The following is a 19,981-nucleotide window of genomic DNA, read 5'->3' as shown; positions in this document are numbered from 1 at the left end:
AAAGTATTCAAACTTATTTATTTTCATCTCATTTAAGTAATATATACGTTTTTAATTGTTTAATCTCTTTTTTTAATGATTTATCGGGAATATTTTGGAGTCAAAGATAATCGAGAAAAAAAATTCGTTTGCTGTTATAAAACCGGGCTTGGCGTACGTACTCCTTGATTTTTAATCGCACTGAAATTGCAGAATGCGTTAAGCAGTTTATTTCATACATGAAAACAATATCCGGTCTAATGCGGCGGTAAGTTTGGTTGGGAATATTTATTAGTTTACTACTCCGCCATGTTATTAAAAACACGTGTTACACATTTTAAAACAAATTTAACGCATAAATATCAAGCAAAATATTGAAGAAAAACGTAATTTAATTTACAAAAAATAAATAAATAATTATAACAGTAATATTATTTTGTTAATTCTCAAAATATTCAATCTACTCTGATTTTGCATGAATGAAAATACGTATTTCAATCCGTGTTTCACACGTTATACGACTTGTTTTCCGGATTAAGCGAAGTCCGGTTTAATAGGCTACGGATTAACGAGGATGCGCAGTGGCCCCTTTCGTATTTTCTCTCCAAGTTGTACACAAATTACTTCATCGCTTCACACAAAACGAACTATGTTCCTTCTCTTTGTTTTTTTAGCACGCAATTACACCTGAAAGCGAAAAGCAGTGGGGAGGGGAGGATATGATGGTTGCGTGGACATTGAAGGAACCACGAAACCTTGAACCTGTCACACCAGTTTCTCTTCGACCCTTTTTTAATCCCTCGACCGCTGCTCGAGACCTCTTCTTCGCTCTTTACTCGAGGAAATTTGTGACTTTGTTTCTCGCGTGTTGCAAAGTTACAAATCCACAAAACTGCCTTTTCCTGCTGAATTTATCGCCCTTTTTTTCGCGAAGCAGGAGCTTCAATATACTCCCAGGTGAACCTGGATGCGATGAATTTGTGCTTCGTTCAATTACAAAGGATTTCATTCTCTGTGCCATCCATTAAAGCGTTCCACGCGGGTGAGTAAACTTTTCGATTTTATCTAGGTCGATGTCACGGCTCTCTGCGGGATCCGTGTCATCGAGATGGTTTTTCTCACTTGTGGCTCATTAACTAAGTACCAGAGCCGTGTCCAAGGGGAGGGTTTTAGGGGTTAAACCCCTCCCATTGAAAGAAAAAAATCAATGAATCATTAAACGATTTTCCAAAATGTATTTTAAGTTTTAATTAATTTTAGAGTTAAACTCTGACACAGTATTCACCCTCTTTAATATTTCCCCATGTTTAACAATTAGCATTTCCTCAATTGTAGGATTCCCAATCCCCTTCGCTTCTAAGTACTTGAAAAAATTAACGACGAAGGAATGGCTGAAGAGTCCAGCAATGCTGTAAGCATGCAGGGAAAAATTATTTAAAAGAATATTAGACAATGAAGTAGCCCCCCCCCCAAAAAAAAAAAACCTAATGGCAGGGAAAATGGTTACTTTGCATACTGTTAGGTTTTTTTATGGTTACACCTTTAGTGTTGGATGAATTAGTCGTTTCACACATTAGAAAAGTGTTTCTATGCGAAGCAGCAATTTCTTTTAAATAAAATTTTTATTTTCATTAAATTCCTGTTCAATGTTATTTGATGGAAAAACAAAAGAAAAAAAAAGAAAGAAACTAGCATTAGGTGGCATAAAAGAAATATGTGTGCTTTTGCAAAATGTTCAACTGTACAAATAAGATTTCATTAAAAAAAAAACACACAAAACGTATACAAAAAAAAAGCCTAGTTATCGAACTAAAATGACCTATTCAACACGCGTAGTTAGTTTTCCTTTGACAACGTAAGTTACAAAGGGAAAAAGTTTCAACCCCTCCCTTTATGAAATCCTGGACACGGGCCTGCTAAGTACATTGGACTCTCTCTATTCTGAACACTGATGGGACCATAGAAAAGTGTTCAGATTATGGGGGTGTTCATTATACAGGGAAACTGGATAATGCATGTATAGTAAACTCCCGATTGTCCGTGAATGGATTATCCGTGGTTCGGATTATCCGCGAGTCATTTAACAATCAGGAACAAGTCTTTTCGCAGTAAAATGCAAATACCAATGGGTGTTTTTTTGACCAAAAATTGTAAATAAACTCAGTTGTTTTGTTTTATTTATTTATTGTGCTTTCTTCATCGTACATATACTTGTTCTTTATTAATATTAAATTCTGTTTTGCAAAAATACAAAACATTTTTACCGTACTGTATATATTTACAGTGTTTGAAGAAAGTATTATGCATTAATACAGCTAAGTTTTTGAAGAACGAACATTTTTACCTATTTATCTCTCATTTCAGCCTTTTTGCTGATTATCCGCGGCATTTGTGCCACCAGATTCCGCATATAATCGGGAGTTTACTGTGCATGTTTGCGTTAATGGATTATGTGCAGTATTGAGCCATGTGCTGAATTCTGTATTGATGGCAAGTGCAATGAAAAATTCAATTCTGCAGAACCTTAACTCTTGCATATCTTTTTTATTTTAAAAAGTTTTACAAAGCATTCAACGCTAAAATATTACAGTACAGCTATCGGAACAGTACCCCCCCCCCAAAAAAAAAAGCATTTTTTGAGCAATCACGATTGCTTATTGTTCTCACTTGACTGTTTTGATGTCCTATGATTTTATTTTTCCCCCGCCTCCCTTTGCAGCACCACCGTCGACCGGTCGCCTCACGAGCTGCTCCTCTAGCGAAAACCGTCTCCAGGTTGCGTCACTTACTTGCCTACACTTACACACAGTGGCGGATCATGGGATTGTTAGGCACCAGTCGCAGCCTGATCCGGAGGCCCTCTATTGACACAACAAAAACGATATAGTTTATTAATATTAACAATGCAGAAAATCATATATATATATATATATATATATATATATATATATATATATATATATATATATATATATATTGGATAAAAAACAAGTTTTGGAAGAGGTGGGGGGCGCAGTTACATTCTTATTTAAAAGGGAAAAAACGACATTTCTGACAAAAAAAAAAAGAAAACTATATTTTTTCGTAATTTAGTTAGTGCAAGGGGAGATTTCCACCGACCCCCGATTTCTGGCATTTAGCAAAATCCCAGCTTTACCCAGTTTTCCAATGCAAGTGTAATTTAGTGACGCAACCAGAAAAAAGTCTTAGGAGGGCGGGGTACTTAACAAAAAAAAAAAAAAAAAAGAGGAAACCTGTGATCTGAGAAGTGAAGGGGGATCCGGGATTTCGGAAAAATTTCGAAACTTTAAGTTTTAAAAACGTAATTTTAGACTTTCTTTGCTGATGTTTGGGGACAAAAAGGTGCAGGTTTCTCAGCGGAAAGTAGTAGAAATTGAAGCCTTACAAACACGATTATAGGCCATATTTATCAAAGTTAGGGTAAGGGATGGAACCAAGGGAGTGTCCCCGATCAAACTTTTTAAAAAATAGATCAAAATCAATTTCTCTCTCTCTCTCTCCCCCCTTCCCAATTTTCGAAATTGAAGTTTTAAAAACGCAATTGTAGACAAACTTTACATGATAAACAATTTTTCAAGAAAGAGGTGCTGAATCTCTTCCGTGAAAATTTGTTCAAAAATTATGGCCCTAAGCTTTAGCAATTTTTTTTTTTTACTCAGGGGCTATTCCACTTAAGTTTTTTCTAAGTGTAGTTTAAAAAAACTTGATTTTATAATAATATTAAAGGAAGGCAGTTCGGGGACCCTTGCTCGAATATTTCCTGAAATTTAAGTCTTAAAAAGGCGATTCTTAAGACCATATTTTGTAACCAGTACATTTTTCAAGGGTCATTTAATAAGTCATCAATGAAGCCCTTTTATTTTCGTTCCTTTATTTATTTATTTATTTTTCGACTTCAGTTGGATGATGAATTTCTTTTGTAGTACGTTTACAGAATGAAGAAAATATGAAAGGAGCATCAGAATTCCTGAGTATCCAGATTTTTTAACAGTATTTTCCTGGAATTGTTAATTTTCTTCAGAAATTCAAAATTCGAAAATCCTTATTCTTCAGAAGTTTTCAAGTAAATCTAAAAGGCTATGTTTTAAAAAAAAAATTTAAATCATTACCATCATTTTTTTTCGAAGCATTAAAACACTCTTTGCCTGTGTAGAATATGGCATATGTACACTCCTGAAAATAAAACTTAAACACTTCTATAGTTGGGGAAAACTTAACCTGGCAGCATTGTGAAAGTTACGCAGGTCTAATTCTTAATTATAGCATTGCGACGCTGCCAGGTTAGGTTTGCCCCAACTACAGTTTATAAAACTTTTGCCTTTAATGAGTAAATCAATCTTTATGAAGTAGAAATTGTAAAATATACTACAAACAAATGGCACCAGTGTAGTTTAAAAAACTTGATTTTCTTTAAAGGAAGGTAGTTCGTGGAACCTTGTTCGAATGTTTCCTGAAATTTAAGTCTTAAAAATTCGATTCTTAAGACCATATTTTGTAACATTAGGGCCAGCAATTTTTCGAGGGTCATTTAATAAGTCATCAATGAAGCCCTTTTATTTTCGTTCCTTTATTTATTTATTTATTTATTTTTTTGACTTCAGTTGGATGATGAATTTCTTTCGTAGTACGTTTATAGAATGAAAAAAATATAAAAGAAACATCAGAATTTCTGAGTATCCTGATTTTTTGACAGTATTTACCTGGAATTGTTTATTTTCTTCTGAAATTCAAAATTCGAAAATCCTTATTCTGCAGAAGTTTTCAAGTAAACCTTAAAGCCTATGTTTTTTTAAATTTTTTACAAAAATTATTGCCATCATTTTTTTTTTCGAAGCATTAAAACACGCTCTTTGCCTGTGTAAAATATGGCATATGTACACTCCTGAAAATAAAACTGAAACACTTCTGTAGTTGAGGAAAACTTAACCTGGCAGCATTGTGAAAGTTACGCAGGTCTAATTCTTAATTATTGCATTACGACGCTGTCAGGCTAGGTTTGCCCCAACTTCAGTTTATATATAAAACGTTTGCCTTTAATGAGTAAATCAATCTTTATGAAGTAGAAATTGTAAAATATATTACAAACAAATGGTACACCAGTGAAAGAAGGAGAACACTCAAAATCAACTATTTTCGCAGCAGAGGCATTTAAAATTTTTATAGTAATTTTATAAAGCGTTTTTGCAATGAATTAACAGATGTTCCTTTTCTCTGTAATGGAAATATAATTTAAAGAAGAATGAACAGTATATTTTTTTTACAAAAGCTATACCTTTGTACCATTAAACCTATTATGTTCAAAACACCATATCGTCATTTAACACCATGATAGCAACATAATTCTAAAAATTAAAGTTGTTAAAACATATTATTAAACATATCTCAAAAAGAATGGTCTTGTCGTTGATTGAAGAAAGAGCAAAAGCACGTTCACGAGCACGAGTGAATCAAAACAGCGAATGACGAACGTTCTTCGTTCTTCCTCCAAAAAAAAAAAGGAAAAGAAAAAATTCCCGCCTTTTCCAAATTACTTATTTAACTAAATACGTCATAAAGCTACTTATTACGGGTTGGTTACTGGTGGGAAAGCGGGAAACTTTGCAAAAAGTAAAGAAAGAAAACACAGCTGTGCCATTGTGCCGATGGCTTCGATCTGGACCCCCACAGATCTGTCTGCTCCCTTAGGCTCCCTTCTAGATAAGGAAGGGCAATATAATTGTTCGTCAAGAAAAGTGACCATTCGAAGAGGTCGAATTACGTCGAGTTACATCCCATTTAGTAGAAGTCCTACTTACCTTAAAAACACCGACTCGGGCATAATCTCACAAATGACGACTGGGATATTTTGAGGCAGGACTAATTTTGAGGACTGATATAATGCTGTGACAAATGACGACTGGTTATCGTTTGTTTGGGGGGTCTAACTCCCCTCTAGACACGTCCTTGGCCAGGCCCTGATCTATAAATTTTGGGCCCCCCTACATCAAAATCTGTATTGCCCCTCTCTAGAGGTCAGCAGTGTATATTTGTAATGTTAATAAGCCTTAATGCTAGTTTTTTTTTTTAAATTTCTCCTTCAATTTATTGGGCCGTTGGGCCCCTTACGGAGGTGGACCCCTCGCACTGCGGGATCTGCGGGGCAGATCCGGGCCTGTCCTTGGCTATTCCAATTAAAGCAAATATCTTCGTGATCAGTAGTGTTTTTTTTTTTTTTTTTAAACAAGATGAATATTCTTTATTCAGCCGAGTAGTAAGTGGCCGAGTGTACGGAGTACTCGGCTAAAAAACTGCTTAGAACGGTAAAAATTATTCTAGCAAGACTAACTGCATTTTATCGGAAAGTACTAAATAGTTTTGTGGAGTATTTAAAAACATACTATTTTGTACTAAAATTCTGGGAAGAATGAGGAAAATCCAAACTCCTGGGGAAATCTAAACAAAGGCACCTGAAGCCTGGGGCTCCTTAAGACTCAGGGGACCCTATCTCTATTGGGAGTAATGAGCAATCATCCCGCGCCTAAAATCCATGATTATCTATCAATTTCCATGAGTTTTGAGGATTTATCGTGGAAAACCATAATTTTGAGGATGTGACACTTGACGACTCCGAGGCCCCCTGCTTTGCTGGAGGCCCCAGCTATCGCCTCATGCGCCTATGCGGTGATCCGCCACTGCTTACACACACATACACCTACACATACACCTACACACACGTACACCTACACACACGTACACCTACACACACACGTACACCTACACACACAAACACATACACACACCTATACACACGTACACCTACACACACAAACACATACACACACCTACACATACACATACCCCCCAGCCCCACACACAAACACACAACTACTCACACACACATGCCTACATACACATACCCCCACACACAAACAAACATAACCTCCCCCTCACACACACACGCCTACATACACACACACTCGTGATTGCGAAAAACATAATTTGAATTCAAGATGTCAAAGGTCAAATTATTTTTTTTAAATCTGTTTCTGTATTGTGTATTCTCACGTAAGGTACATTTATCAATCAAGTGAACATTTTTCCTATGATTCTGAACCATATTTTACTTGAAGGTAACCATACTTTAAAGGTCTTGAATACTACTTGATACAATGGTTAGATTCTTGAAATATTGTTCTCAGTGGCAGAAACTTCAGATTCTCTCATATTGCTCAGTTGAATGATTTTATGTGATGCAGTAATATCCAGGAAAATAAGTTTTCTTCTTCCTCTCACCATCTTCCCCTTAATGCTTTTCAATCCAAGTTCATAGGAGTTCTTCAGTATTGATTGTGAACATGTTCAGTATATAGAGAAGTAATAATTGAACGGGGATAAAAATTACGTTCATAATGCAGGGGTGATACTGTTTTAGGGTGTTCAGATTACAGAGAGATCAGCCTATGTTAAGTATATGGAGTCTCGCCGGGACCATCAAAATATGTTCAGAATACCGGGGTGTTCACATTGGGGAGTGTTCAGACAGAGAAAGTCCAGTGTATTGTACTTATTTGTTTCATAAAAGAATTACTGGAAATGCTGCTTGAGAAATTTTTTTAGCATAACAAATTAGCAGTTTCTCTTCCTACTTTCAGTTTTATTTCATTTATTTATTAATTTATTTCAAAATCATTGAGTAAGTAAAATTAATCACGTATTTCACTAACAAAAAACTAGAAACCGTCAGAGAAATTTTTTTAGAAAAACACATCAGCAGTTTCTTTTCAAACTTTCAGTTTTCTTTCTTTTTATTTATTTATTTCAAAATCACATTGAGTAAGTGAAATTAATCATATATTTCATTAATGAAAAACTAGAAACCGTCTGATTTTTTTTTTTTTTTTTTTTAGTAAAATAGATCAGCAGTTTCTTTTCTTACTTTTGGTTTTATTTCATTTTATTTATTTATTTATTTCAAAATCATTAAATAAGTAGAATTAACCATGCATTTCATTCACGAAAAACTAGAAACCGTCAGAGATTTTTTTTTTTAAGATGAGCCTTTTTTCTTGTGTCTCATAAAACAAGTAAAATAACTTATTTCTTTCGTAATAGAAAAATTGGAAAAGCTGCTTGCGATTTTTTTTTAGCATGACAGATAAGCAGTTTCTTTTCTTACTCTCAATTTTATTTCATTTATATATATATTTATTTATTTTCAACACCATTAAGTAAGTAAAATTAATCATGTATTTCATTGAAGAAAAATTGTAAAAGCTGTGCGAGAATTTTTTTTATACAAGATAAGCCTGTTCTTTCTTACTCTCGCTTTTACAATAATTTTTCAAAATCATTAAATAAATAAAATTACTCATGTGTTTCCTTAAATTTAAAAAAAAAATGGAAACGCTGTCTAAGAAAGTATTTTGGTATCATAGATAAGCATTTTCTTCCTTGCTCTTATTTTTAAGTTTTTTTTAAATCATCAAAATAGTAAAATGGATCATGTATTTTACTTTTAAAAAAAAACGGGAAAAACGGCCTGAGAAACTTTTTTCGTACAATCGATAAACATTTATTTTTCTTACCCTTGCTTTTAAATACTTTTCAAAGCCATTTAATTAGTAAAATTACTCATGTATTTCACTAAGGAAAAACTAGAAAGCTGTCTCAAAAAGATATTTTATCATAACAAATATGCAGTGTGTTTCTTGCTCTCAGTTTTAATTTCCTTTTTCTTTCAAAATCATTAAATAAGTAAATTGCTCAAAAACAATAAGTTTGGTAGCAGCTCCATTTTGATCAAAATTTACTGGATTTTATTTACTTTGGTACTGTTGCTAATCTAGTGAATAACAATAGCAAGAATTTGGTTTTCTTTGAGTATGTAAACACTAAAAAAAAGATTTGTAACTTTACCCCGTAAAGCTGTGGCAGCTTAGCTGCCGGAGTGACTTTACTGATACAACTGCTGCACGCTCATAACTTTACACCAGTTTTATCAGTTAAGTTAGCAGCTCCATTTTGATCAAAATTTACTGGATTTGATTTACTTTGGTACTGTTGCTAATCTAGTGAATAACAATAGCAACAGTTTGGTTTTCTTTGTGTATGTAAACACTAAAAAAAAGATTTGTAACTTTACCCCGTAAAGCTGTGGCAGCTTAGCTGCCGGAGTAACTTAACTGATACAACTGCTGCACGCTCATAACTTTACACCAGTTTTATCAGTTAAGTTACTCCATTGCTATGGAGGAAGCTAACCGCCGGAATAAGGTTACACTAAGTGCAGAATGCTGCCACCGTATTTACGGAGTAAGGTTACACTTTTTTTTTTTTACAGTGAATATACAATAAACAATGGGGTCGTTTCCAAAATTTTAAAAGTTTTTTTTCTGAAAGAGCATGCTTAAAAACATAGGATCTAACAATTTTTTAAATAATTTGTCTAATATTTTTAAAAAATATTTAAATCGGTGTGCTTTCATTGTTTACGCTTCTGTCGTGTGACATCACAAATGATGAAATGCCATTCAGTATTGCCATTCAAGGAGGAAAATATTTAATTCGCATCTTTACTCACGTGTATTGGCAACGATATGGTCGATAGCAAGCGTAGAGCGCAATTTTAATTCGCCTCTTGATTATCATAGCGTGGAAACGTGGTAGAAAGATGCGCCAAATTGCATCATTTGTGACGTCATAAAGACCACGCCTTATTTTCAAAATCGGATATATAAAATTAAAAAATAACTGTTGGGAAAATGAAAGTATTTTCTGGGTTCATGTTTTTTGTTTTTTGTTTTTTTTTTTTTTTTTTTTTTTTTTTTTTTTTGCTCATTCTATCCATTTCAATGACTAAAATTAGTACTTTTGACTGAAGGAAACCACCCCATTACACTGTGCGACACGATTTTTCTAAAATGAGAAATATTACTTGTATTGAATTATTTAATTAATTTTTACGAAAATTGCCGAATGATATGGATGCCTAACGGATGACGTTTTTTAGTTACAGCCTCTGTAACATTTTCATGCACTCTCATTAGTAATGTGTTAAAAAGAATTTAATTCCATATGTATTTCAATGATTAAAAGTGTAAACAGATTATTAGAATACAGGGTGTATCAGTAAAGCATTTAGACTTTCAGGGCAGATAGAGTACACCTAGACGATGGGAAATCACACAGCAATGCATGGTCGGAAACGCTTTCCTCACGCGATAGTGACGACACAAATCACCAAAATAACAAGCTGATTTGCAGTAGTTATTGTTTAATAGAATACTTTATTTCAATCATGATTGCTGTAAGTTTCTCAAATGGCAACACTTAATTTTTTAATTTATCTCCTATTCCGCAAGAAAATGATTCTTCCGCCCTAACGTATAAAACGTGGTTTGACGAAACATTTTGTAAAAGCTATGAATAAAAATGGCTAAGAATTTTTGCATTTGAAAAGAATTTTATCCAAATTGAATGATGCTAAATTTAAAAAAGTTTTTTTTTTTTTCGACCCACGAATAAGAAAGCGTATGAAGAAGAACAATGACCTTAATGAAAATCCCCCCCCCCCCAGGGAAAAAAAACTAGCTGCTTGGTTGTCTCTAAAAGAGGTAATTTAAGGACTTTTAGGCAGCTAAAAAAACTAAAAATGTCGATGGTGAGTGATGAGCAAGGGGAACTCTTTCATCAAGATATTAAACGCATAGAAGATCATTACCAAGGAAAATGTGATGCAAAAATGTTAGGAGATTACTGCTAGTTTCTAATTCAAGAGGATTTTATTAAATAAAGGAATTCTGGAGATAGAGGAATATTTGAAATAAAGAAATATTCCAGATAAAGGAACATTTGAGAAAGGGAATATTTGAGTTAAAGGAATATTTGAATTAAAGGAATATTCAAGTTAAAGGAATATTCGACTTAAATGAACATTCGACAATGGAATATTTGGGTTAATGGAGTATTCGAGTGAAAGGCTTCAAGTGATCGTGAGTTGGTGTTATAATAATAGTAATAAATACACTGTAAAAACGATTCAGAAACGTTCCTGGAAAATAATAGGCAGATTATATGCCCAATTTCAACCAGTAACATATCTTACAAAAACCAGGAACGTTTTCCGATATAAGTGAGTAACCTTCCTGAAATACTGGGAATCTCCCCTGTAAAAGCCAGTCGTGAACCTTCTACAAAAATTGAACAGGTTTAATGTATTTGATTAGAACCTTCCTGGTTACCAAGAAAGCTCCAGAAGCATTAGCGCAACCATGGCCAAAGCTACGCGAATAATTGAAAGCAAGGACCAACCATATTCCTCGCCTGCAATTCCTGCCTCGCAAAGCTGCAGCTATCCAGTGACTTATTTGCTCCCATTGGGAGCTTAGTCAATCCAGACGGGCCGTAATTAAACTAAAGCTGATACACTTAATAAACACGCTCAGTCAACCTTTAAACTGGTAGCAAAAAATACTTTTCACAACAGTGAAAAGTCTGCATTCGTGCATCTTTTAGCAATTCAGGAAACTTTTTTGCGAAGATACTTGATTTTGCGGGGAAATAGGTGAAAACCTCTGAAATCCCGAAACGTTCCACGGAAATAACCAGTAACGTTTCGGCATTTTTTTACAGTGTAGTTTTTGTAACAATAGTAATAACTGCGCAGCTTTTTAAGCTTTTTTCTGCTTTTGTATCAAATTATTTCATAAAAGGATTGTTGAAAAATCTACATGCTATCTTTGATTAACATTTTATATTAAAGCGATCAAGGAAATGATACCCGTATGCATTATCTTGACAGATTAGGAAAGATATGTTGTTAGTTTCGTCACAGCTTTGGCTGTTCCGCTTCTCAAGACATGAGGAAGAAAATTAGTGCTTACTCATACCTCATTTCCTCATTTAGTGCTTACTTTAAGACAACCTTTCTTTACTTCTTTGATAAGTAAAATTCGTTTTGATGTCATCTTTTTTCATGGACCTCGTGTTTGTTAACCTTTTCTTTTCACCCTTTTAGTTTGAATGCAACATACTGATAATGGTTTTCTCATTTATTTTTACACACCGACGCACACTAAATACTATATATAAGCAAATAGAGATACAGACAGAGAAACAGAAAAATATAGATAAATAGATATACTGATAGAGATGAAGGAAAATGTGAAAAACAGTAGAGCCTCGTTTTTCCGACCCCCTTTTATCCGGATCAAATTTGTAGAGTTGAATTTTTTTTTTTTTTTTTGCTTAAATAATAATTTTAAATTATGACTAAAAAGAGAACAAAAAATACTCCAAATATTTGGTTTTTGTTTTGATTAAACGTACAACTCCTGCATAGAACGTAAAATAAATTACAGTATTAATTTAACAAACAGTATAACGTACTTCTGGGGCGTCAGTCCAACACCACTGCAATTGAACTATAGATAGTGTACCACGAAGTTTCGTTAAAAAGCATTGTTTTTTGCTGTAATGAAAGATAAGTCGGCATACGCATAAATGTGTTTTGTTTATTTCCCGGATTTTTCGTTTATTTGGATTGCTTTTGTTCGTTCTCAGTTAGTCCGGATAAACGAGGCTGTTCGATATATATATATATATATATATATATATATATATATATATATATATATATATATATATATATATATATATATATATATATATAGTAAACTCTCGATTATCTGCAAAATTTGGTGGCACGAGTGCCGCGGATAATAAAAATCGCGTAATAAATCGCAAAAATAATAAAGTGAGATGAAAATAAGGTACCAACTTTCTTCCCTCAAAAGCTTACCTGTATTGATGCATAATACTTTCTACAAACAGTGCAATATATACTGTACAGTAAAAATGTTTTGTATTTTTGCACAACAGAACTTAACATCAATACAGAACAAGTGTACATACGATGAGAAAAAGCACAAAAAATGAATAGGTAAATAAAACAAAAACAACTCAGTTTAAATTTGAAATTTTTGGCAAAAAAAACAGCCATCGATATTTGCTTTTTGCTCCGAAAATACATTTTCCTTATTGTTAATTCACTCCCGGATAATCGGGAGTTTACTGTATATATATATATATATATATATATATATATATATATATATATATATATATATATATATATATATATATATATATATATATATATATATATATATATATATATATATATATATATATATATATATATATATATATATATATATATATATATATATATATATATATATATATATATATATATATATATTTATATATATATATATATATATATATATATATATATATATATATATATATATTTTTATATATAATTATACAGTAAACTCCCGAATTTCAAGTTTATAAGAACTTGCCCCTGAAACAGCGCGTGTACCACATAAACATTTATACAAATAAAAAAAGTATTTAGATATCCAACACGAGGCCTAACGTTTATAGTCTTAAAATAACAATAAACAACTTTTTTATGCTATTACACTGCAGTGAAACAATGATGAAATGAAATTTGTTGAAAAATAAGATCAGGCACTTTTGACCGGAAATTTATTGCAATTATTGTTGCTAACTTTTGCCTACTGAAAACAAACTGCTTGTTGATAATTCATCAGTTAGGCTTTCCGATGAAGATGAATATTCGGTCTAGCGAATTTTTGCGAGCAAAGAAAAATGAGGGATTGGTCCTATTGGTCTAAATGACCTTATTTTGAGCACCCACTGTGGCGGCTTTACGCGGACAAATTTGGAAAATTAAATTCTAAAGACGCGATTGTAGAAATCTCAGGTAGTGTTAATAGGCGAAAAAATTGGTTTCGGGACTTTCATCCGGGGTAATTTTTCGAAACTGGAGTTCCAAAAGAGCGATTTTATACGACCATCGATAATGTTAGGGGGAGGGAATTTTGAAACTTTCCCTGGGATTACTACGAAATTGAAGTTCTAAAACACAATTTCAGAACATTCCTTTCAACAGAAAAAGAAAAAAATAGGATCGGGGACCTCCTTTCATAAATCTCTATATTTTATTTGCGTTACTAGATAAAAATGATGGGGTAGACCCCCCCCCCTCAAGCATGTGTAAATCAGATACTTAGTAAGAGGGAAATCAAAAAATCAACCGCCCCCTCCTGGAACAATCTCTGGATCCATCCGGAAAGACGGAAACCAACTCTACCCACATTTTGTGATGATTTTCGAAACTAAACTGTTTGTGAGTGAAGACTTAAGGACTGTTCATAAATAACGGCACATTTTTTTCAAACTTCAAACAAAAATCTCCTTCCTACCCTCTTTCCAAACATAGTATAGGCGTCTTAGAGCAGAAATTAGTAAATGGAGGGAGAGCAAGTCCAGTCATTTGCTTAGCAAGCGCTGAGGCAAATACCCCAGTTACGTGACTCAAAAAATACTAGAGGTTGACACGTTTTGCGTGAAACTAGCGAAAGAAACCTGATTACTTCCAATGCTTTGCTTTAAAATCTATCACATGACTTGGTTGGTTGGTTGGTTGGTTGGTTTGTTTATTTTTTATGGCGCAAGAGCCCTTAAGGGCTATACTGCGCCAAACGATTTGTTGGAATAAATTATATAGATAAATATAAAAGTAAGCGTGTTTTCAGGTGAAAGTTATAAACATGGGTAGTTTAAAATAAGTATTAAAAATCATGCTGGCATTAAAAACATTTAAATAATGTATGAAATAATATGTTGACAAAAAACCTTGAATAACAAGAAAAAGACAAAAGTCACATTTTGACGGCACAAACACTAAATTAAAAGGGATAATCCAATCTCCTGGATGAAGGAGTATAAATTGCGATGGGGTTGGTTCCCAAGCAACTCCTTCAAAGAGGGGTTCAAATTATTAAAATATTTAAAACGTATTTGGTTAAAATTTGGGCAGCTACTTAAAATATGTAACACTGTCTGATTCACATTACATGTAATGCACGTTGGAGCTGGTTCGCGACATAAGAGGTATTTATGAGTGAAACTTGTATGACTAATGCGAAGTCGAGCTAATAATACTTGTTCTCTCCTGGTAAGTTGTCAAGATGTGAAACCTTTAGCCGAGGGCTGGATGGAATGCAATTTATTTTGTGTTTCAAGATTCCACGTCCGCTGCCAATGCGTGTTAAGACATTCAGAAATGACGTTTTTAATGTCATCAAAAGGGACAGTGTCATCAACCAGGATACTTGCGGCTCTGGCAGCTGAATCGGCTGCTTCATTACCTGCAATTCCCACATGACCAGGGATCCAACAGAAGAGAACATGAAAATGATTTTTTATAAGTTTTTTGTATAAATGATGTGACTGCAGGACTATAGGATGGCTGTTATTATTGCAGTGAGTGATGGCTTCCACTGAACTCTTAGAGTCAGTGTGTATCACCCATTTTTTGTAATTGGATTAGTCTACTGATTGAAGAGATGTAGATATGGCTTTTATTTCTGAAGTAAATACAAAGCAAGATGGATTTAGTTTTTCTGCCGTAATGTGACCATCAACTATTGGAGAAAAGCCGACGTGATCGTTTGCTTTTGATCCGTCAGTAAAAATGTCTTTATAGTCCGAATATTTCTTTTTGTATCATAAAATATTTGCTGGTAAGCTGTATTTGGGGTAGTCTCTTTAGAGAATTTAGCGAGGTCATTGATTGTAGATGTATTTACTTCACACCATGGTTCAATTAGTTCTATTGTATTGAGAGTATTGAAATCCGACAGCTGCAAATCTGAGAGAACATTGCGCATTCGGATCCCAAAGGTTGGGATTGCAGAAGGACGATGACGAAATAAGACAACATTAGATGGATTAAAAATATGAAGGTGTAAAGGGTGATCAGTATAAGGTTTTATTTTGAAGTAGAAGTTCATTCCAAGTCACATGACTTGGAATCTTTGCTTCACGAATGAAAGTCTTCACTCCCTCCATTTTATCTAAGGCTCTAAGGCCCCTATATATAGAAGCCGACGCATCAGCTTAAGATCAGCCATTTTGGATCGGAGCGCGTGTTTGAGTGTGACTCAAACACTGATTGTTCACTGTGAGCAATTATTAGCGGCACGTGAATTGTTTATAAAATAAAATATTATTTTCTGCAAATTTGGCGAAATCCGAAACTTTGCTGTGGTAACCCAAGTAGTGCAACAATGAAAAATCCGATCCAAAATGGCTAAACTTAAGCTGATGCGTCGGCCTATCTATATAGCGGCTCTAATTTTATCTTCTCAATGATAGGCGTCATTATTGTTTAAAGAAGACACTGAAAAGTTTTGCGCTTAGAGTTCGGTGATTTTACAATTATCTCTGCCACTGGTCAGCAAATGCGAAGTAACTGGTTTCCACTAGCTATACTTGTCCTGCGGAGGTTATCAACAACATTCATCTGTGACTTTGAACTTTGCAGTTTATTTTTGCAATTTAATGTTGCACTCTATGCCATGCGGTAATACGGTGTAAACAAAACAACAAAGTTTGGCATTCCTCAGTTTTTTTTGGACGGGGGGGGGAGGGGTAAATTTTGGTGTAAATTACTTTTGTGTGTATTTAACATAAATTAAGTGAGGAATTGAAAATTTTATTCAATTTTCCTTTTTAAATGCTCTTAGATTGTAGTTTAGAGGATTCAACGGGTCGCTTACGACCTATCGGCATGGGCCGCAGATTGAGTACTGATGGTGCAGAATTACCTAAGCTTCCAAATGGATTGTGTTTATTGTAATTATCTACCAACATCAATGACATGATTTACAAAAATCACTTTTTTCATTTACCCCTTAGTATGGAAACATCAATTACCTGATTTAAAAAAACCACTACTAACGCGAGCCGCTGGGGTAAACAGAAACGTTGGATGGAAACATCAATTACATGGTTAAAAAAAATCACTACTTTCGTGCGCTCCCTAGTCTCTGGGATAAATGGAAACATCGGATGGAAATATCAATTACATGATTTAAAAAAATCACTACTTCCATGCACTCACTAGTCAATTGGGTAAATGGAAACATCGGATGGAAACATCAATTACATGATTTAAAAAAAATCACTACTTCCATGCACTCACTAGTCAATGGGGTAAATGGAAACATCGGATGGAAACATCAATTACATGATTTAAAAAAATCACTACTTCCATGCACTCACTAGTCAATGGGGTAAATGGAAACATCGGATGGGAACATCATTCACATGATTTTAAAAAAAAATACTATTTCCATGTACTCACTAGTCAATGGGGTAAATGGAAACATCGGATGGGAACATCATTCACATGATTTTAAAAAAATACTATTTCCATGTACTCACTAGTCAATGGGGTAAATGGAAACATCGGATGGGAACATCAATTACATGATTTAAAAAGAATACTATTTTCATTTACCGTCTAGTCACTGGAGTAAATAGAAACATTGTGGGATAAATGTTATAAAGATTTCATTCGCTAGCAAACAATTGTCAAATCAAATTTCTCATACCCAGTCACTCTCAGAGAGGATAATCTTGGACACAATGCACAAAACTTTGTCTCAATTCATCAAAGGAAAGGAAAGGATCTGAAACTGAAGCATTGGAATTCTGTTTCTTTTAACTTCGCCAGAACCTTTTCATTGCATTCTGTGAATAACACATTTTCGCACGCGTTTCGACATCCATTCACTATAATATTAAAATCTGTTCGCGTCCGTCTGTCTGTCTGTCTGAAGATCAATCTTCTCGGGAACCGCTGCGAATCGAGAGTCAGACGAGATACCGATCAATTCGAAATTTTTTAAAGAAAACAATAGGACCAATCTCGTAATTGTGCGACTTTAATTAGCAGAGATATTAATTAAAACGTTAATTAACATAACGTTATTCAGGAATTTTTATTTCTTTCCAGTTGCTATTTTGCATATGCGTGAGCAAGTAAAATTCTTTTAATTGTTTTAAAAGAGATTTTTTGGCTGCTGTCCAAATCTTAAAACAACGTTTCCATCTAGAAATTCATTTTAAATTAGTTTAAAATTGGTTTCTATATTCGGACATAGCCTTTATTTTATCGTCTGTCCTTTTTTTATTTTTTACATTCAACGTTCTTAACTCTTTTCAGCATATGAAAGTTGTTTCTTTAGCTATGTTTATTGATTGTAGTATAAGTTTATCATTCACCGGCATAATATTTTGGTACACTTAGGATGTACGACTAATTGTGTTTGTTTTGTTGGACTTTTTCCCGTCACATGGGTGAGTTTTTGAATTGTAATAGCTCTCTTTTTCCTTCATGTTTTTATTTTTAAAATACAGTTTCCATCGTTAAAAGAACATGTTAAATTAAGATTGTTTGGCTATCTTTGTGAAACAGAGTTGAACAAAAAAAAAAAATGTTTTTAAGGATTTTAACTAAAGCTTTATTGGAATCTGATGACTTGGTATTACATTAATGCTTATTGGTAGTTATTTAGTCTTGGTGCTGTAGTTTCACGTAATCAACCAAAAAGTATGTGTCATTCTATGTAAAAAGCTGATTGTAATTGTACATAAATAGTTCAGATATAGTCTATCAGATGTAATTCATTTTAACGTAAGCACAGATTATAGTTGATAATGCATATATATTCATCTTTTGTGCTAAGTGAAGATACTCATAACTTGTATCATTGATAACTATGATTAATGTTAAAGAGATTTTTGACAAAAATATGCTCTACTGGTGTGTTGCAAACCTTGCATTACGCGTATTTATTTACTCCTTAGCGCTTTAGAAACTGATGTCAGAGTAATACAAAAACATCAATTGGACATCTCTTTCATTTTTTAAGTAGCCCGTGCAACGCCGGGCACGCAGCTAGTAGAAATTAATTCTTCGTATGTAAAGTTTTCAAGAAAATGTAAGAAATGCCAAGTTTGTGAGGTTGATTAAGTTAGGTCTTATATTTGTAGGACTTGAATAATCGGAGAAATTGATTAAAAGCCTAATTAATTACATATTAAAAATATTGGCACCAATTGAAAGAATGAATTTTTCTGCGTAGGATGGAATTAGTTTGGAACTTTCAAACTACATACCACAGGAATTGTATCCTTTTCAAAATAAATTTTAATCTAAGGCATTTTCTCACGCGCTTGGTAACGATTTCATTGTTGGCAGACAAGAAGAGAAAGCTCAGTGATTTGAAAATTTTATCTGTTGCCATTTTCTATTAGTTAACAAATAAAAATCATCCTTTATCTTCTTCACTAATAATAAAGCGGAAACTATCTCTGTCTGAATGTCTGGCTGTCAGTAGGATGTCTGTGACGCGCATAGCGCCTAGACCATTCGGTCGATTTTCATGAAATTTGGCACAATGTTAGTTTGCAGCATGGAGGTATGCACCTCGAAGCGATTTTTTGAGAATTCGATTTTATTCTTTTTCTATTTCAATTTTAAGAACATTTTCCGGAGCAAAATTATCATAAGATGGACGAGTAAATTACGAAATTATCATGACGTGGAATGGGAGAGCGAATGAACATAGCCAATTGGCGAGAAATTCATCATCCATTATTTGTAAATATACAGGCGAACCGAATGACCTTTTAATTTTCAACTACAGGCAAAGCCGTGCGGGTACCACTAGTTTAAGTATAAGGCTTTAAAAAGGATGGTCAATTTACCATTGAATATATCGTCGGCACCACGCGAAACTAACGAAAGAGAAAATTGGCTTTTTTCAGGAGATCAAAAACAATTTTTTTTTCCACTTGACACGTTTAATTGTTTTCAATGTTTTTTTTTTTTTTTTTTTTTTTTTTAGATAACTTTAAGTGTAAAACTATGCGTTTGAAGTAGTTATAACCAATAGGTAACCATTTTTGAGTACTACGGCAAACCATGGAATTTGGAAAATGCAATTCGCGATTTTTCCCAATCGCTAGTAAGCACGGTGCCAACGACATTTTCACGAACAGCAAAATTTAATATTCGTGCTTATCTTTTCTTTTCTGTGTTTTCCCATGCTAT

At 33.7% G+C, this 19,981-nt stretch overlaps 1 protein-coding gene across 2 annotated transcripts in view; it reads left to right on the top strand.

The window, feature by feature from the left end:
- Positions 1-785: 785 nt before the first annotated feature.
- Positions 786-19,981, top strand: part of LOC129227437 (alpha-tocopherol transfer protein-like) — a 61,074-nt gene continuing 41,878 nt past the window's right edge. For both annotated transcript variants that reach the window (XM_054861996.1, XM_054861995.1), the window contains exon 1: positions 786-1,021. The gene's annotated coding sequence lies outside the window, so the exon portion shown is untranslated. The remainder of the gene's footprint in view (positions 1,022-19,981) is intronic.

Source organism: Uloborus diversus, chromosome 8 (genome assembly GCF_026930045.1).
Source record: "Uloborus diversus isolate 005 chromosome 8, Udiv.v.3.1, whole genome shotgun sequence".
Lineage (NCBI taxonomy): Eukaryota > Metazoa > Arthropoda > Arachnida > Araneae > Uloboridae > Uloborus > Uloborus diversus.
This window is presented reverse-complemented; position numbering and strand designations above follow the sequence as displayed.